This window comes from Lonchura striata, unplaced genomic scaffold (assembly GCF_046129695.1).
Source record: "Lonchura striata isolate bLonStr1 unplaced genomic scaffold, bLonStr1.mat Scaffold_202, whole genome shotgun sequence".
In the NCBI taxonomy this organism is placed as follows: Eukaryota; Metazoa; Chordata; class Aves; order Passeriformes; family Estrildidae; genus Lonchura; species Lonchura striata.
The window spans coordinates 154,471-174,663 of record NW_027461128.1 but is presented as its reverse complement, the minus strand read 5'-3'; the positions used below and the strand labels follow the sequence as shown (position 1 = coordinate 174,663).

The 20,193-nt window shown below is 40.4% G+C and overlaps 2 long non-coding RNA genes across 4 annotated transcripts; one reads left to right on the top strand and one right to left on the bottom strand.

Moving 5' to 3' along the window:
* The first annotated feature begins 1,558 nt into the window (after window positions 1-1,558).
* Window positions 1,559-5,763, top strand: LOC144248629 (uncharacterized). Its single transcript, XR_013341941.1, has 2 exons — window positions 1,559-2,124; window positions 5,610-5,763. It is a non-coding gene; the product is annotated as an uncharacterized LOC144248629 (long non-coding RNA).
* A 3,592-nt stretch (window positions 5,764-9,355) lies between these two features.
* On the bottom strand, window positions 9,356-19,775 carry LOC144248627 (uncharacterized). Of its 3 annotated transcripts, none has more exons than XR_013341936.1 (6): window positions 19,553-19,775; window positions 19,262-19,389; window positions 12,207-12,270; window positions 11,830-11,907; window positions 11,110-11,286; window positions 9,356-10,655 (listed from the first exon to the last, which is right to left on the bottom strand). It is a non-coding gene; the product is annotated as an uncharacterized LOC144248627 (long non-coding RNA). The 3 variants fall into 3 exon arrangements; XR_013341937.1 differs by having other exon boundaries at window positions 11,209-11,286; XR_013341935.1 differs by lacking the exon at window positions 9,356-10,655 and having other exon boundaries at window positions 10,657-11,286.
* Window positions 19,776-20,193: the final 418 nt, after the last annotated feature.

The following is a 20,193-nucleotide window of genomic DNA, read 5'->3' as shown; positions in this document are numbered from 1 at the left end:
GGCTGGCATTACCTGGGAATGGAGGCACGGGCCGTTTGCAGAGGGGCTCTGACGGCAATCCCTGTTGCCGACCTCCCCGAGCTCCCACACAGCTGCCAGGTATGTTCCAGCCACCCCAAATCTCCTCCCTCTTTTCCAGCCTGAGGCCATCATTCACCAGCAGCATTTCAGCCAAGGCAATCTTCCTTCACGGGTACTAAATGCCAAGCAAGAGCCTCGGAGATGCCTTGAAATCAGAGGTTCGAGTGCGATGATGTTCGGAGATTTCCAGGGAGCCAGCTGGAGGTGCAGAAGGGATGGAAAACTCTCACAGGTGGGTCCCACTGGAGGTGTGCTGCAGGCAGGGATGTGCATCCCTTTCCTGAGGAAAACGGACATGCCGAGGCTCTGAAAGGAGCTGAGCTTCTGCAGGAGAGATGTTCTGCCTCAGCACAGGCCGGGAGCACATCCAGCCACCGCCTTGTCCTGCTTTAAAACATTAACTGGAGCCTGAGCTCCGGGTGGGGAGGGAGCTGAGAGCCGGAGGGGCAGGAGCAGGGATGGGAGATGAGGCTGCTGGAATGTCACCTGGAGCAGCTGAACATGTTCTGTCCCTGCAGGAGCCAAAGCAGATCCCTCCTGGCCAGGCTGGATGGGAGATGAGGCTGCTGGAATGTCATTGGAGCAGCCAGGAGCCAAAGCAGATCCCTCCTGGCCGGGCTGGATGGGAGATGAGGCTGCTGGAATGTCACCTGGAGCAGCCAGGAGCCAAAGCAGATCCCTCCTGGCCGGGCTGGATGGGAGATGAGGCTGCTGGAGTGTCATTGGAGCAGCCAGGAGCCAAAGCAGATCCCTCCTGGCCAGGCTGGATGGGAGATGAGGCTGCTGGAGTGTCATTGGAGCAGCCAGGAGCCAAAGCAGATCCCTCCTGGCCGGGCTGGATGGGAGATGAGGCTGCTGGAATGTCACCTGGAGCAGCCAGGAGCCAAAGCAGATCCCTCCTGGCCGGGCTGGATGGGAGATGAGGCTGCTGGAATGTCACCTGGAGCAGCCAGGAGCCAAAGCAGATCCCTCCTGGCCGGGCTGGATGGGAGATGAGGCTGCTGGAATGTCACCTGGAGCAGCCAGGAGCCAAAGCAGATCCCTCCTGGCCGGGCTGGATGGGAGATGAGGCTGCTGGAGTGTCATTGGAGCAGCCAGGAGCCAAAGCAGATCCCTCCTGGCCGGGCTGGATGGGAGATGAGGCTGCTGGAATGTCACCTGGAGCAGCCAGGAGCCAAAGCAGATCCCTCCTGGCCGGGCTGGATGGGAGATGAGGCTGCTGGAATGTCACCTGGAGCAGCCAGGAGCCAAAGCAGATCCCTCCTGGCCGGGCTGGAGGGCAGCTGCTGGATCTGCTGTGGGGGAAAACTCCCTGCCCCTGCCAGGAGCGCTGGCTCTGCTCTTCCTCCAGCTCCTGAGCAGTGTCAGGGCCACCGTGAGGGAGTTCAAACCCAAAAAATCCCCACAGCCCACGGAGTGAATGATCCCAGCAGAGAAACGCAGCATTGAAATAAAAATCTTACAGCTCTGTCAAAAAGGCTGTGACATCGCTGCAACGGGATTGCCAGGAACCTTCTGGTTTGCTCTCGGAATGCTCTTGGTTCTCTTTTGTGTATTTTTAGTCCCTCAGTGGACAGCTTGTAGAATTTATTCTGGGACTTAGAGGTTGAGCAGGGTTGGCTCAGGATTGACCTTCACCTCTGGTGCCGCTTTGCGCAAACACAACGTGGCCGGGCTGGGTGAACTCGTGACCTCAGCTTTCCCCTCCAAAATGTCCCTCGCTTATTTCCCTGGGGTGAGCTGGGATTTTGGCCCAGACTGTCACTCCTCACCTCCCCGTGCCCGCGCGGTGTCCGTTGTGTTCCCCACGGTGCCCTGGGGACACCGGCGGGTCCCTTTGCCTTTCTCCTGCCCCTTTCCAGCCCGAGGCTCCTCTGCCCTCGTCCCACACACAGCACAGGGGCACCGAAGGGGAAAGGCTCCAGAAAACATTTCTGCGATTCCTCAGCAATTCTTTCAATTCCCCGGGGAGAGGAGCGTGAACTCACAGCCACCGAGGCCTGACGGGTTCCTGCAGCGAGAGCTCGGCGCGTGTCCGCAGAGGTGAGTGCGGCACCCGAAAGGAAAAAGCGCGGGAGACAAACGTGATTTCTTTTGCTTCAAAGTTATTGCAAGTTCTTAAAGCCCGACCAACTTTTGCTCTTGCTTTTGGTCGGGTGGAGCAGGAGCAGTGGGCAGAGGTGGTGCCATTGATGCGGACGTGCCCGATGCTTTCTGGGGCAGAAAAGGGAGATTAAGCTCGCCTTACGTCAAGCAGCTATTTAAAAAGATTTATAGCTCTTTAAACGTAGCGCCCTTTAATTACCATAATGTTTCTTCCACGATTTTAACTAATTCTCGGTGTATTTTATAAAACTTAAAATAACACCTCCTCCCCATAAAACAGACTCATCAAGCATTAGACAAAAATTCCTTGTGCCAGTCTCAGGCTTCCACATCTAACAGGAGACCCTCCCCGTAAGCAAACAAAAAAATCAAAATAACGTACCAAAACTAGTCCTTGCTAACATTAAAAATACAGCTCGACCGTATCCAAAAAACCCCCGATTTTATTTCTTCCAAATGCCAAATACTCTTCAAATTCTAAATCAAAAACTCTTAAAAAACAAAAACCATTTGTCCAAGCCCACAAAAAATATAAAACAATCCAATCGATATCCTACATTTAACAAAACCCACTACACAAATTAGTACCATTTGAAATGTAACATAAATAAAAATCTATGACTAAGAAACATATCTCCCAATAAATAAAACCACTCTGTAAAGATATAAGTAATAATCTCAACTCAACAAGCTAAAATTTCTCCAAAACCAAAAGACTTAAAAAACCTTCAATACTTATAAATAACAACATTCAATATGTTAAGTGTTAGTAAAATCAAACAAACTTAAATGTCAATGCATTTAAATAAATACATTAAGTTTCTTTTTATCTATTAAAATTAAGTTTATTATTCCTTACTATCAAAATTCATTCAGTCTAAATTTAAATGTTATGTAATATAACTTACCCTAAATTTTATTAAAAATCACTTCTCTAAACTATACAGTATATGGTTAATTTTATTTAAAAAAAATGAAACTACTCAAATTACAACAACTAAAAGAAAACACTAACAAACACCTATTCAGAAGTTAAAAAAATATAGTGTATTATGTCATCAATTTCATCAAAAATTCTGTTCTTCATTACAATCTCTACTCTTTTTATCTTTCATAAGTAACACCAAAAAATAGCAATTACTATTCATATCATGCTATTTAAGAATTTTACTCTATTTCCTTAATATATATTTTTAAAGTTATCCTAACTTCTTCAAACACTTACTACTAATATACTAATTATATAATAATTTTTATAATAAGCAATATTTATTAAATATTATTATAATATTTACAACCAACTTTCATGTACTTTGTTATCTCTTTATATAATGATCTAAAAAACACATAAAATTTCTAATTCCTACTTTTTTTATTCTCTACTTATACAGCTCTTAAAACAAGTTAACCCTCTAACTAATCTCTACACTAACTCTATAATTTAACCTAATGTTATCTCACAGTTTTAAATATTTTTCAAGACTAAAAAAAAATATATTTTATTAAAAACCTCCTCCAGACTGTTAATCTTATCACTTTCCTCAGTTATTATTACAAAATCACTTCAATGTAAAACCCGACTACAACATTAATTTCTATTTCTAAGTTTCACACTAAGTAATCGCTCTCTCATACATTTTCTCCACCTTCACACTCTCAATATCCAAATCCAAACTCACAATCCTGTCCATAACCACTTTCAAATCTTTAAACAAAAGTTTACTATACTCAAATCTATTCTAAAAACACTTCTAAAAAATCCAATTATTAAATAATGTAATTCATCTTTAATCCTAACATTTTTACTCTTAACTACTATTTTTAGAAACATTATATAAGAATACATTAAGTAACATTCACCAATTAAAATTTAAACTAGAACCTAACCCTAACTCTACCTAAATAAAATAATTAACAAGAAACCCAAATATTTTATACGTCAAAAATAAAATTCAAATAATTTTAACTTAACAATTTAACTTTATCGATATAACAAATAAACTTATTTTTATTTTAAACTTAAAAAATCATTATCCACACATAATTATTTAACTTGCTACTAATTTAACATTTATCAACTGTTAAAAACTCTAAAATAACATACCATCTTTTAATACTTACTAATGATATAATTTCACCTATGTTACTAATTATAGATGTTATCTAAGTAATTCCTAATTATTGTCAATTTCTTCTTTACTACGTACATTATTTTATTCTTATATTTCTTCATGCTTATAACTGAAAAATTATAACAACTTATACCATTATCTTGCAAGTCTCTATACAATTTTATAAAACAAAACTTAACAAGACTTATTTCTCATGTCAAAACATAAAGTTTACTTATATCTCAACAAGTACAAAAACCCAAGTCAATTTCAATAAGGACCATAAAACCAGATCACACAAAAAACACACTCGCCACTCCACAAATAAAACACCAATGTAAATACAAAGATACACTACACTATGTAAATACAAATGGTAGATTACGCGAGAATTGCAACATACGCCTGACGTCTTGTACTGCACCCACCAAAATATAGAAACTTTAGGTTTTTTTATAAATATAAAAATCAATATTATAAACATCTTATTTAATAACTTACAAAGTATAAAATTCTATCAAATATTATACTTCTACTCTCTTTACTTTATTTACTTTTAATTATATCACTTTACCAATTAACCAACCTAAAACAAACATTTCAGTAACTTTAACTAAAGTTTCAAGTTTAAATACTTTGTATTTATCTAGCGCTTCTCAAAAAAAATCCATTCTTTACCTACTTACTTAATATACCAATAAAAAACATTACAAGTAATCCATATAATTAAAAAGCCCTTACATTATTAGCTCTTAATATAAAAATAGTTACCAATTTAAAACAAAAAAGTCATTTATCCATCAATAGTAATCAAAATATAAAAGTAATTTTAAGCCTTGAAACTTAAAAATGGTAGGATCACATTTTATACCACCTATTACTTCAACAACACTAAAATAATTAAATCAATTGAAATATTATCTAAATAAACGATCTAATTCTACATCCCTTACACTAAATACCTTTCTAACAAATATAAAATATTAAATACGCAGTTTTACAAAAAATCAACAATAAATTTTCTTTTATTAACACACAAACATAAATATAAAAATTGAATAAAAGTTATAAATGCATCTAATCACATAAAATCTACTTATAAAAGTGTACAACTTTAAGAAATATCAAAAATAAGAATAACTAATATAACAATAAATAAAATTTAACACCATAATTTTAAAATCTTATAACAAAATTATACATTTAAATTATATTATTATAATAATAATAACGATAACACCTTCTTTATGTTAATATATGCAACAAATGCTTAACAAAATCCATTAATAATTTTATTTTTTTTAAATACAGAGGGAGAGGGGAGACGTGGGAACGGGAAAACCAGAAACTCCCACGGACACTGAAAGATTTGATCTGCAGCCTCGGGAGAAGCTGGGATTGATGTGCAAGTACAAGACGCGGGCATTAAGCAGGAAAAGAATGAAATAAAAGGCAATCCCTTCTGTTTCTGTGGCTGTCAGTGAGAGCCTGCCCCGGCTGAGCGAGAGAGAAACCGCGTGGGCACGATGGGGAAGGGCTCGCAGGGCAGGGCTGGGGCTGTGTGGGCTGAACGGAGAGTTTGCACCTTCTGACAGGAGGCGCTGAGCAAAAGTCCCCTCGGTGCAGCGGAGCCGAGCGAAGGCGCTGGGCTGGAAAAGCCAAATAAAGGCCGGGGTCAGAAATTCCGGCTGCCTCGGAACAAAGAGCCGTGAGCGCTCCTGAGCCCCGGCAGCTGCTCGCTCTGTGAACCCCCACGCGCCGGGGCTGGGTTTGCCTGAGCCCCGAGTGCCCCCGGCCCAAGAGCAGCCCCGGCCCTTCCCTGCTGAGCGCGCAGCGATCGCAAAGGAAAAAAGGAAACTCTGGCCGGCAGGGCTCTCTCTGCGTGGGTTAGGGCAGGGCCCTGCGGGGAGCAGGGCGCTCCAGCACGGACAGCCCGGATCCAGAGCAGCTCCGGGGCTGAGCAGCGGGCTGGGGACAGCTGGGGACAGCCGTGAGCAGAGCCCGTCAGCCTCCCTCCGGGGCTGGGACTGCCTCGAGCACACAGCTCCTGCCAGGTGTGGCACCTTCAGACTCCTCGCCACAAACGAGTTCTGATCTCGCTCTCGGGGTGACCTGCACCTCCTCCCCAGAAACCGCAGGAATTAGAATTTCGGGCCGCTTTTACAAACTTTACGTCAGCTTTGCAAATGCAAATCCCAGCGGGTCCCTGCTTCCCAGAGCGCCGGTCCTCAGCCATCTCCACTTCCCTGGAAAACTGCTCCAGCTCCAGGCTGTACCAAGGTGAGCACAAGTCTGGAGAGGTCAGAACCCTCACCTGGACCGCTGCACTCGGAGCGAGATCCAGCTACAAATGGAATTCCAGAAACGGCCTCCAAAATGTTCCATAATCACACCTTTAAAATGGCTCCACAGGGCAACGGCTCCCGTGCCAGAGCGGCACCTGCACGAGTCCTTGTGCCAGCCCTGGCGCCCTGAAAAACACAAGAAACCAACATCACACAGGCCTTGTTTGCAGAATTCCTGATCCAAGCCCTCACCTGTCCTGCCCAGCACCGAGGGAAATCTGACACGGTATTCATAGGTAACCTTTGCTGAGAGCGGCCATCACCCCGGTCCTCCAGCCTGGGCAAGGTTTTGCAGCGAATGGACCCAACTTCTAACCCTGGACCTAAATTTCTGTCAGCTTTTGTTAGAAAGATACTGGAGAGTAAATCCTACAACAGATTTAAAACGTTGCGCAAGGAATAACCGGCCCAGACAAAACCAAACCACCCCCATCTCTGCTCCACCCCATTTCTCCCAATTTTGGGAGAAATACTGATAGAGTTTGTAAAGACTCCCCTTCCCTGCTGCACCGTCCTTCACTGCACGTCCCTGTTGAGAGAGAAATGGAACTGGAAACAAGTTTTAAAGGATGAGTTTGTAAATAAGACTAGATACTTTAGAGAAATAGAACTATGAAAGATGCACTCTAATAAGATTCATGAGGGGTAATTTCAGATGATTGGTTTTAAGGCATAGTGTAGCAAAAGCTAATAGGCCAAGAAACGCTTATAATGTATTGTAATTAGGAAATAGTTGGCTTCTGATTGCGGTGGCATGAATTATAACATCTGTATTGTCTCACCCTTCACGTGAGACTGAAAATGAAATAAAAGTTTTTTAAAACACTTCTCAGTTGCCTTATTTCTGGGTCAGAAAAGGGCATAATCTGATAAACTGGTGCGTTGTGTGAGGAAGATTTATCTCTCTCAATGTCCTATTCCATGGCATTTCTAAGTCAGCGTTTCTTATCTCAAATTTTCCATTCAGATACATACTATGTAAACCTCCTGTCAAACTCTGACAATTTTCTGCAAGTCCATTTCCCACAGCAGAACTGCTCCCTGCCCAGCACAGGAGCTGCGAGTGCTGTTGCAGGGCACAATGCCTGAAGGAACACCGGAGCTGTGACATTAAAACCAGCAAAAGCAATTACTAAGTAAAAGAGATCCTCACCTGCTCCAAGAACTGAACCTCTGTGGCTCATCCTCACGGGGTGAACCTGCTCCAGGGAGGACTCTCCACGCAGCCCCCGAGACCTGGGGTCAGACGCTGCCCTACCAGCAGAAGAACAAGGGGTTAGTGAAGCTTTTTGGACACATTCTGGCCTCAGAGTGGTCTGACAAAACATCCGTCAACGTGGATCTTTAATAAAGGCAGCTGGTACCTATGCTTGCAACAGACTTTCGTGTGTTATTTCCTCGGTCTCTGTTCTAATACATTTTGATATTAAAAGTGTTTAAACAAGATTTAACCTGAGCTCTGCACCCTGCCGTGCTCCAAGCCCTGAGGAAGAGCTGGACATCCTCACACTCGCCCAAGCTGAGGCAGCTCTCACGTAGGGACAGAGCTGCTGCAGCATTTAACAACACTTAGAAATCACCCCTGCCTTGAGGGCGTCCAGAGCTGGGAGAAAGCCCTTCCCACCACCCTCTTGGATTTCCCTCCCTGCCCCTGGCTTTGCTTCCAGCTTGGGAAGGTTTGTCCTGGGGCCATTTCAGCAGCACGAAGGGCTTTTCCAACCTCAGGGGTTCCACGGGAGCCCAGTGACTGACCCAGCTGCGCACCCAGGCACACGGATCGATTATCCTGCCGTGAGCCAGAGCACTCCAGGGCATCCTTGGAACAGCTGCGGAGAGCGGGAAAAAGACACAGCTGCAGCACCGATCCCGCTCCCTGCTTTCCCAGAGGGGCAGGAACACCATTTCCTCCCGAGCCTGAGAGCTCCCAGGGAAATCCCTGTTAGGGTGGCACTGAAGGTGCCACATTTCTGGCACCCTTGCCCTAGAACCACGGCCCAGCAGGTTTCTGTGGGAGCGGGGATTGTTGCTGCAGCTCAGAAGCTGCACATCCCTAAAGCATTTCCTTAGGGACACGAAGCTCCCCGCGCGCATGTTGTAGTCCAGTTTGTAATTTCAGCGTCTTTCAAGAGAGTTTAAATCGCAATGAGGCGACTCGGTGCCAGCACAGCATTAGCTACGGGACATCGGGAGACTCACCAGACGACATTCTCGGCAGAGCCTCCATTCTCAGCGCTCCAGCTGCAGCGTTCGCATCTCTCACGGACTCCGAGCTCCGTTTCCAGGGCTCCCATCGGGAAACCGGCGGCCGCTCCCAGATGCAAATGCCCAGGGCACCGCCGATCCCAGCCCCTGCTCCCTCTCCCCCCCGGACCCCCCTTCCTCCAGCCTTTACCCCTTTTAGAGCCACGGCCCCGCCCAGGACACAAACGGAGGCTCCCAGGTGCCTCCTGAGACCCAAATCATTCCAGGGGCATCAGGAAATCAAGAGAAATAAACTTTGTAGCCATGATTTCATGTGTTTTGACTCTTCACATGGATAGTCTTAAGCCGTACTTTGTCATCATTTGGTCAGCTCATGAGGTTTTTTAGTTTTTAAAATTGTGTTTTCTCGAGGCAGAGAAACTGCAACTATCTATCTTTGAGTAGAGGAGCACATACAAAATGTCAGGGTGAAAGATTACTCATACCAGTGTGAAAAAAAACGCTAATCGCTTGGTTTTTAAAATTTTAAAAGTTTAATAATAATAAAATGGCTATAAAAAGAATAATATCATTAGAGTACTAAAGCTTAGAGTTAGGACAATTACAAGACAATAAAAAAAGTAAAGAATTACGGACGTCCGGATGTTCTCGGACATTAAGCTACGAAAAGCATGACTTGTGAATAAAGGAATCACCCTTAAACTAATATACTTGTTGCATATTTATATATCCTTTATGGTTATGAATGCATTCTATTTTAAACAAGAAACTCTGTTTGTTGTATGTTAATTGTTTCCTTTAATCCCTTGGTGTCTTCGAGTAAGGCCTGAAGAAATTAGCTTCTTCTGATAAGAAGCCATAAATTCCTCTCCTTTGGAAGATTTAGGTGTTCTTTGAAGTAAGTATCTCATTCCTAAAAAAAAAACTTCCCCACCTACATAGTCTCTATTTTAACATTATGTTAGAACCTAAAACTGTATTTAACACACTACTTAAGCAAATGAACACAGCATAACTTTCTAACATTACACTTATAATATTCATTATAGCCTTTGAGAAAAGCCAATCATAAAATATGCATTTTTCACACCAGCAAGGACAAGGAGGTATTGAAGGAGACTGTTGAAGGAGAGGTAAAGTCTTAAATGCTAAAACTGAAGACAGAGCATCACTAAGTCAAATAAAAGATTTGTCTATTTGCTTTTAAACTGATACAAAGCAAGACAAAGTAAATTATTATAACTACTTCAAATCTAGTTGAAAATGTGCTGAGGTGTGCATTAAGACAAAGGTGGAAGTTTACAAGTTACAAATGCTTAAGACACTTCTTGCTAGGGATAGATAGCATTGCATCCATTCCTGAAAGATTTGCATCTCAAAAAGATATGGCATATGAATTCTTAAATTAGACCAACAATGACATGCACCCAAAAAAGAAAAACATTCTCTCTTCTCCCTTTCTTTTCTGCTTTCTTGTCATAGAGTGTGACTAAGGAGAAACGAAAAGAATCCATGAGTGACAGAGCTGATTCCAATCAATCCTCCCCGATGGAGTGATCAAAGGCCAACTGTAGTGGACCAAACAGGGCTTTCCCCTTGGAAGTGTATTCCATCCCGTCGAGATCAGCACAAACACAAGGGATGAAACCGACTTCCCACGGCTGCCATCCAAGCTATGACACTGTAACTCAGTACCACCTGCACATTTTTTTGCTTGAATCCTTAAAGTAATGATTCTCTCCATCTCCATCCCTTAAAATCCAATTCTGTCAGCTTTTCAGTGTTCAAAAATGAACTAGTTAAGATAGCACTGAGGAAAGAAAGAACACAATAAGCATATTTTATTGTGTAAGTAAGTAGATTTGAGATGGAATTACTAAAAGGTAAGCATACATGGACCCCCCCCCCACACACACAGTTGTCTTTTTGCAGTTGCACTTAAGGATTGTACTTCAAATATGGTTACACAGATATCTTCCCCCACTCCACATTGACTGCCTCTTAATATTAGAACCGAATCTGCCACAAAATTACATGAAATAAAACAGTGAGAAACATACTTGAGAATGACTGTTGTTTACAAAACAGGTAATTTATAGTATACAATTACTGATAAGGTAGAACAAGAGTTCAAAAACTGGACTGCTTTACAAAGCACTTCTTCAAACATCAATTTTGGATTATTGCTGGAAGGTACTAAATGGTCTGTTATAGACTAATTTACAGACATTCATAGAATAGTGAAAAACGCATGCTTTAGAAACCTGGGACATTTCATGCCTTTGTGCTAGCAGAACATGAAGTGATTGGCATTTTTCAATGTAGGTTAGCAGCATTTAGAGTTTTTATTCTGGTGTACTAACTGATTCTACGTATTTTTTCTCTTTTTTTTCAGGTGATTTTTCATCTTCAGGTTTAGTCCATGGAGGGCTGTGAAACTTCTGTAAAGGTAAAAACATGGTGTATAGAATACATATATACATAAACAGAAATAAAAAAGTCTGTTAAAATTCCATGGCAATGGAATTGTCCCTAGAAAAGGGTCCTGATCTCTAAGAAAGCATCATTAACAACCTTCACAGTGCAAAACCATACAAGTCTGATGCTACATACAGCTTCATATCACTGCATATTTTATGTATATATGTATGAAAACAACCACATAGGTATTTAATATTTAATTATTTTGGATAACTCTCCTTACTCCTGCTTCCAGGGCTATACACATCACACTGTCAAATTAAGTAATTTGACTACTAATTCATTTGACTACCAGCTTTCCAAATATTTCATAGTTTGCAAGTTGTTACCAGCCAGAAATCATTTTGAACAGGTCAATTGCAATCAGACACAGACAAAGTCTGAATTAAGTAGTCTTCTCTTTTGAGACAGAACTTGGTGAAGAATGTGTAAGTATACTTTAAGTAACTGAATCTCATGAGACTTTTTAGTAAAACCCCACAAATTACTCTGGAAGAGAATACCTGAAAGCTTGTCTCTGTTTCTGCTGCTTCCAAACGAGATGTTGAATCATTACGATTCCCCAGACATGTCTTGGCAACCTGTCAATAGAAATGTCAGAGATAACTACTTCATATTTTTTCCAAAAATATTCCGTCTAAAAAAAAAAAAAAAAAAAAAAACAAAACCCAAAAAAAAAACCACCAAAAAAAAACCAAAATACCAAAAAAACCCCAACAACAACAGCAAAAAACCAACCCAATTTGGGTCTTCTTTTAAGCCTACTTAATGAAATGGAACTAAGTTTTCATAGCTAAACTTATCCCAGACTCCCATCATCCCTGTAACAGTCTTCAACAATACAGTCTTGTGACAGCGAGTTTAACAACTTCATACTTACCCAGCTTTTTTTCTTCGTGTTTAAATCTCATCACCAATAGTGAAGTTTACTTCTACAGGTGGTCCTAGGGAACAGAAAATTAATTACAAGTGCCTTTTATGGGTGAGGAAATAGTAACAAACAGTAGAAAATCAGCATTAGTTAGAACTTCTCTATTACTATTCTCTTGGCTATACTCTGGATCTCTTAGGTATAATAATCCCTGAATAGGAATATAAAGTCACTGAATGGAGAAGTCAGGTGACTCTCAAGGCAGAAAATCTTGCTGCATTACTTCCTGTCATTTTATTCAAGAAATAATGTCATATTCTTTGCCAATATGTTTTTTAATATCTGGGAAAGCAGAGTTGCACAGCATAAATAAAATTAATTACAAAGTGGATTTTTGAACTAAGGAGATCTTCAGGTATGAAACCAGAGATTTGCTCAACACTGGAAATTCTACTGTATTTAAATCCAAGTCCCTTCAGGAGTAGGATTAAGGATGCAATAAGAAAAGGAACTGAAAGATTAAATGCAGTCAAATATTCATAATACTTGGTCATTGCTCTAAAATGAGTTCACATTGGAATTTCTCTACTTGTTTTGCTATTAAAAGTGACACATTTAAATGGAGTGAAAACTACAAGGTTTTTTTAAAGTTTTGAGTCAGCAAGACTCTTTCCAGTGTAACAGTGGGAGGGGTTTAGTCATGTTTAAGCTACTGAAGGCAGCCTCTGAGATGATGCAGATGGATTTGATGTGGGGAACTCTTTCTCATATTTTCCCACTCTAGACAGTAGAAATAAAAATTGGATTCATGTAGGGAATAATCAAGGCAGTATTGATTAAAATAAAGTCTATTGATAAAGCACCTACTCCTTTTATGACAAAAAATCAAACATCAAACAAACACGTGGTTTATGTCTTAGATAAAGACTAAAAAGTCAGATGACAGGGTAGCAATTTTTCGTAGTCTTGAAATACTTCAAAACCTTATACGTGTGGTCCTGTCAAAACTTCCATTTAAATTATTTACTCTTAATCTAGATTTAAAAAAAAATATTCCAAGCTGAATTATCCTCAGAAAAAATGAAGATTTAGGTGACTTCTAGGTGTGTGGCTTGAGGACAAAAGATACTCTAGGTCCAACAATCAATAGTATTGCAAAATGTGTAATAAAGAGGATAGAAATAATGCTAATTAAATATGATAATTTACATAGCCAGAATTTTCTCTGACTGTACCTACTAGAACATGAAATCAGGTGACCTATTTCACCAACATCATTTATAGGAGATAGGAAGCAAAAACTATTAATTGCATTAGTAAAGCTAAAGGTCAACTTCTTAAGACATATGCAAAGGAAAAAGAAAAAAACAACCCCGGTCTGCTTTAGAGAAAATAAAAGTGAACAATAAAACAATGCTGTATGAGTGAGTAGTCTTGCAGTGTCTTCATAGGCCAGACAACAAAGGCTATCTTGATAGGAAAAGAGCAATAAAGATTAAGTCTGTACTATTTCACATTTGTTCACTCAGAGATCTTCTCCTTTTAGTAGCACACCATATGGATCACTGTTGGAGAAAGACAGGGACTTTTTCCTAAGGATGTCTTTATGATGTTAAAGCATAACATATTCATTATTGACTCCTTATCACTGTGAAACATTGTATATCATTACCAAATAAATTACAGCTTGAAAACAACAACAGTTCAATAGCCAGGACTGTAACCAGCTCCTGTGGACGAGGTGCAAACACACACACAGAGGGCTGGGTTTAACAGAACACAAACTGAATCCCACACACATATGACCTCAGGCATATATATATAAATACATACATATACATACACCCCCACCTGTGTGTATTTATGTGTTTTTATATGTCTATATCTACATGCATATATAAACACATAAATATGCAAACACGCATAACACATATATCTTTGTGTCCCTCAGCTAAAGATCAGTGACAGAATATAAACTCAATGAACTAGAATACCTTCCACACCCTTAGGTGACAAAGGAAGCAAAATATTAAACTTCGGCTATTGTTGTTAGTTCCCTCTATGCCAAATAGTGGATTGTTTTGTATGTTTGTCCGTCAGATTTCCTCCCATGAGAGGTACAATCATTACCAATGGACAGAATGAGAGCTCGACATGGCAGAAACTATCAAAAAGCAAAAACTATTTGCTGTGTTGCTTTCCTCAGCTTAGCATGCAGCCCAATTAACAAATTATCTGTGTGTGAAATTATGGCTATAAAATCTGCATATTGATTGGTCACGTACACCAAATTTGGGAAGTTATGGTATTCAATTGTCCTAGTAAACAGCACTGCAAAGCTGGAGAGCTTCACAGCTGGATGTATAAATGACAAAGGTGGATAAACAAAGGGTGCATCTTTATTACTGTGAGAACCCCGGCCTTGCTCTGGGGTCTCATGTGGTGGTGAAATTCCTCCTCCCACCCGTGCTTCCAAAGAAAAACTCCGCAGGCTTTAGCTGTTCGGTCTCAAGGCAGTTTATCGCTAGTTATCTAACAGATTATGTTCTTGGACTGCGGCTGTTTGATCAGCGGCCTGGGTAGAGGCACACACACCCCCTGACATCCTCTCGATCTGCTGCCTTCTTCGTCTCCCTCTCCGCCCAGGGCTGCTGCTATCTTTTATAAGATATATTACGTATAACACGTTTATAATTATTCCCCAATACCTACTACCTACGTTGCCAAGTGTTTTTCTACTCTAAACCAATCTGTGAGTGCCAACATCACCAAGAACATGGAGGTAAGGAAAAAGAAGGAGGAAGAACAGGATCAGCCCACTTTCCTCCATCTTAGAACTTCTGACCCCCATGTACATGCGTTAAAACCCCCCTGTACAATACTAAAAAAATTTCCCCTCTACTTTGTAACTACTTTTACTATACTATCTAACCTTTTGTGATTGCTTGTTCCACCTCCAAAGTTGGCAATTCATTCCATGGCTCAAACTCAAAATCACAGCTGTTTTTCAGCTGTCTGCCAGGGTCTAGAATGCCTCTGACCAAGGCCTGGAACCTCTAAAAATGTCTGAGAGACATTTTGAGTTCCCACATATTAGAAAAATTTTAACACGCCAGTCAGAACTCAGCATGTCCAGTGGCTATTGAATCATGCAACTTTACCTGCGAACAGCTGAACCATGTAAATATAAGTATTTTCTACGGCATCAACTCAGCAAATCAGAACTGGCTTTATGGTCAAAAAAACCATAACAATTTAAGGTCAAATAATCAATTCACAAGTGAACAGGAAATCAAGTTTAAATAAGTGGTATTATAACAGTTTTTGCAGTTAGAAAATCATTCTGCTGCTCCTAAAGAGCATCATCCAGATTTAGTTGACCAGACATTGGAGTTTCAGTGTTCCTGTGCATCACTGCTCCTCTTGGCTTCATAGGGCACAAAAAGCAGATAGGGAGGTTGTTTGTAAAGCACGATGGGGGAGAAAGTACTGGGTTAATTCTGAAGAAAAGAAACCAGATACAGGAGAAAAGAATGGTGCGGTTAGATCAACTGACAAACTAGTTATCTTAGTTGTCAGGTTAGGTTCACAGTTTACTCAAAGACACGTCTTATCAGATTTGCTCATGAATTTGTTACAGATCTGTACTGGGAGCTGCTTTAATCACTGTTTAGAAGAAAGATACAGAACAAGAAGTATGTGAAATGTGCATATACCTTCTCAGAAGACACCTCTGCAGTTTTTCATACGCTTTTCCTGTTTTAGATCAGTGTGCTAAGGGGATGGTTAAACTTAGATGATGTAACTTCTTATGACCTTCCTCTTCCTAGTCCTCATTTACAGAATCAAATTTCCTTTAAGGATTTTATTGGCTTGAAATTTCGTTATAAAAATGGTTATTTTTTTCTCTTATTACACCCTTTGGAAAACAATTGGAGAGTGCAATTTGATCAAAGCTCTGAAACAGATTTAAGAAAATAAAGCAAAATGCTGTAGTTGCTTAGAAACGTATACAATTTTGGCTCCAATACAGAATACCCTTTGTCGTTGAATGATTAATAAACATAGAGTGTTTTTTTATTGCAGGAAATTAAGGCAGTAAATAAAAAGCACTACCACTTCTATTTATCAGAGAAGATTCTGTAAGGACAAAGCAAAAAATCTAGTAAGAGAACAAAGAATAATTTTATAAGTTCTTTGATGTTGTAGCAATACCAAGCAGGTAGTTAAAAATGAGATGTTATATGCATAAGAATTCTCTGACACGAAAAGGCAATTAAGTAAATTATGGTGTAAAAGCCATAATCCCAAAAGCTTTTGGGAAGACAGAAAAGGGAAGGAATACAGGGGGAAAAGCTCTGCAGAACTCTGGTTCTGCACAGAGACTTTCAGGAGTCAGACATAAGAAAGCATCTCCGGATAAGGCTAAGAAAAAGTAGTACTGACAAGATGCCTCTAATAAAGTACAAATAATAAAAAGAATGGAAACTTTTACAATACCAAAGGTAATTTGGAGGGGGGGTTTTGATGAATTTCAGATGCTGTATCACAGGATATTCTACCTACTTCTGGCTATTGCTGGTCCTATGCCAAATTTCATTACAGATAAATATCAGCAGCGTCTAATTTCCAGATTTGCTACTCTGTATCCCATTTGCCAATAACTTTTCATTTTTTGTATTTCAGTATTTGTTCTAATGTAAATGACACTAATTACTCTGAACAGGCATAAGCCCCATAAATACAAAATTGCAGAAAGATCACAAATTTAAGATAGAGATGCTTAGCCATACAGACTTAAAAATACCAGTTGGAACCAGCAACTAACCATTTTGCTTTATTTTTTGCCTCAGTATCTATAAGGTTGCATGTTCTTCTCTAGTTAGTCTTCACTACCTTAATTCTTTCTAAATAGAAATCACATTTTATTTATCAGAGACACAATAAGAGGACCTTTGTGAAGTTCTGAGAAAGGATTACTGAAATAATAGGTTTCTAAGCAATGCAGTTTCTAGTACATCTTCACAAATATTACTTTGAAATGCTGCATTACAACCTTAACCATCCAGCCTTAATCTTCCTTCATTTGAATGCAAGAAGCTGTAAAAACTTCAGAAAAAATGACACAGTCAAGTAATGAAAAAAACAATTAAAACTCTTCCTAAGTGTTGCATTTTCTCCAAGTGATAGTGTTCACAGGTACAAATGGCAGTTTTGACTTACCAAAGAATTAGGATCCTTTGGGTATAAATTCCTTCCGGTACTTTCAGAACTTAAAGTGGTATTTCTAATGCCACTATATGTAGGCTAATTGTAGAAAGAAGATTTTTATTTCAGTTCTCAAAGCTAATAATTTGAATTCCTTGTGCCTTTCGTCTCTCTAGGTTAATGTGAGATGATGATGATGATGATGAAGAAAAGGTTGCTAACCAATGTCATCACCTGCACTATTTTTATGGCCTGTTAAGATGGACAGGGTGTCTGTCTGCTGATGGACTAAACAGTTAAAAATACAAGCTGTTAGAAGGACAAAAAACAACCACCTAAATAAGTAAACCACCATCTCAATAACTAAAACCTTGATTTTATGGAAAGGTGAATCTTTTAGGTGTCTTTGATTGCAATACTTGATGCAGAAATTAAATACTGGTTTGACTTTTGAAATATATTACCAGTTATTTTCTTTCCCTTTCTCTTTTAATGTATTCACTTCTGTATAAAAGAGCTGTTTAAAATGTTTGATACAAGTATTTAGCCTAAGAGGAAGAAAAAGAGGAGAGAGTGAGGAGGAGAGCGTAAGAGGAAGAAAAAGAGGAGAGAGTGAGGAGGAGAGCGTAAGAGGAAGAGTAAGAGGAGAGAGGGAGGAGGAGAGCGTAAGAGGAAGAAAAAGAGGAGAGAGTGAGAAGAAAGAGGAGAGAGTGAGAAGAAAGAGGAGAGAGTGAGAAGAAAAACTGAGAAGAAAAGGAAGAGGAGAGAGTGAGAAGAAGAAAGACTGAGAAGAAAAGGAAGAGGAGAGAGTGAGAAGAAGAAAGACTGAGAAGAAAAGGAAGAGGAGAGAGTGAGAAGAAGAAAGACTGAGAAGAAAAGGAAGAGGAGAGAGTAAGAAGAAAACAAAGCAAGAAAAATAAGAGTCAGAGATAAAAAGAAAAACCAAAAAAGTCAGATTAGAAAGAGAAAGGCAGAGAAAGAGGAAAGAAAGGTGGGGTAAAGAGAAAAAGAGTGAAAGACAATCAGAAAAGGAAGCACTTGAAATGAAAGAGAAAAGCAAATAGAGAGACAAGAAAAAGAAGAAATAGAGCTGAAAACCTACAGGAAAACAAATGGAGAGACTGAACACAAGGTAGGGTTCAAGAGAGAAAGAAATAGAGAGTTAGACAAAAAAGTTAAAGTTGGACAGAAAAGGAAAAAGGGTCAGAGACAAAGACAATGATAGCAAGTGTTAGAAAGACAAAGGCTGACAAAGAGAAAAAAAAGAAGAAAACATAGTGAAACCTAGATTGAAAGAGACAAAGAGACATGGGGAAATACATGTAGAGGAATGGAAGAAAATAGACAGGGTGAGAAGGAAATAGGGTTAGAGAAACATAGAGATGTCTTAGAAATGGAAACAAAGGAAAACACAGCCAGAGACAAAGAGTTACACATGGAAGGATAAAGTGAGGAATAGACTAAAGAGGAAAGTAAGAGGCAAAGGGAGAAAAAGGGTGAGAATGATACGACTCAACCACACCAAAGAAAGACAGGAGATGAATGGTGGGCAGGACAGAGGGTAAGAGGCATCATTATTAGGGCTGATTAATCTTTATTCCCTTAATTTAAACTTCAGCAATACACAGGGAAACAATGCATACAAATGCAAGTACAGAGACAAATACAACAAAGAATACATCATACCTAGGCACACAAGTACAAGTCCAATTTACATATAGCAAAATACATCAAAAGACAGGAACACCTGCAAAGACAGAACAATATAATGTATTACAAGGAAAATACATATTGACACAATATAACCGTGTCTCCATTTCAGAAAAGTCCACAACGCTTTTATTGTTATGACGCACCCGGAACAAAAACGGCGCAAAACGCTCCGCCGACGTGCACGCCCCCTTCGCGTTACGCACAAACTCACATTCACGGCAACTCGCTCCGGAGACTCCCAAAAAATCCTCCTGCCTGATGAAAACCCCCCCTGAAAGGCAAAGGCCATACACACAAGGTTGGAACTGCTCCACACACACACACACACACACACACACAGCTGCAGACACAAGCACACACAAACTCTCACAGACAGACACAGACAGTCACACTCTCACACATTCTTCTGCTGACACGCTGGCTGCCACCCTTACGTGAAACGCTGCACTGAAGAATATGCTTAAACGCTTCTTCTGACCGCAGGACCTCCATGTCAAATGGTAGATTCCAGGAAATTCTGTAGGGACCCGGGGACCTACGAGACAAGGGGAGGCGGTCAGTGACTGACTATCTGAGAGCTAGGAGCTATACCAACTCTGGGCCCATCAGTGTTGTACCCCAAACCCCGTAGAGAACAGATGAACGGCAAAGCTTTATAACTGCTCTACCTGAGTGTGACTACGTGCCCGGGCAAGGCAGCTCCGATCACAATTGCCACAACAGAGGTGCATACAACATAAGCCATCGTAGGTACATACAGTATAAGCACAAACAACATAAGCCATCGTAGGTACATACAGTATAAGCACAAACAACATAAGGCAACGTAGGTACATACAGTATAAGCACAAACAACATAAGGCAACGTAGGTACATACAGTATAAGCACAAACAATATAAGACAACATAGGTAGGCGCAACATACACACATACAATAGAAGCCGACACAGGTAGGTGCAACATAAGTGCATACAATGTAAGCCGACAGAGATACAAGATACAAGAAAACCCGCCCCCAGGACTGGGACTCTCTGCCACTGATTGGAGTTGTCAGCATCTGAAAGGAAGTTAGGAC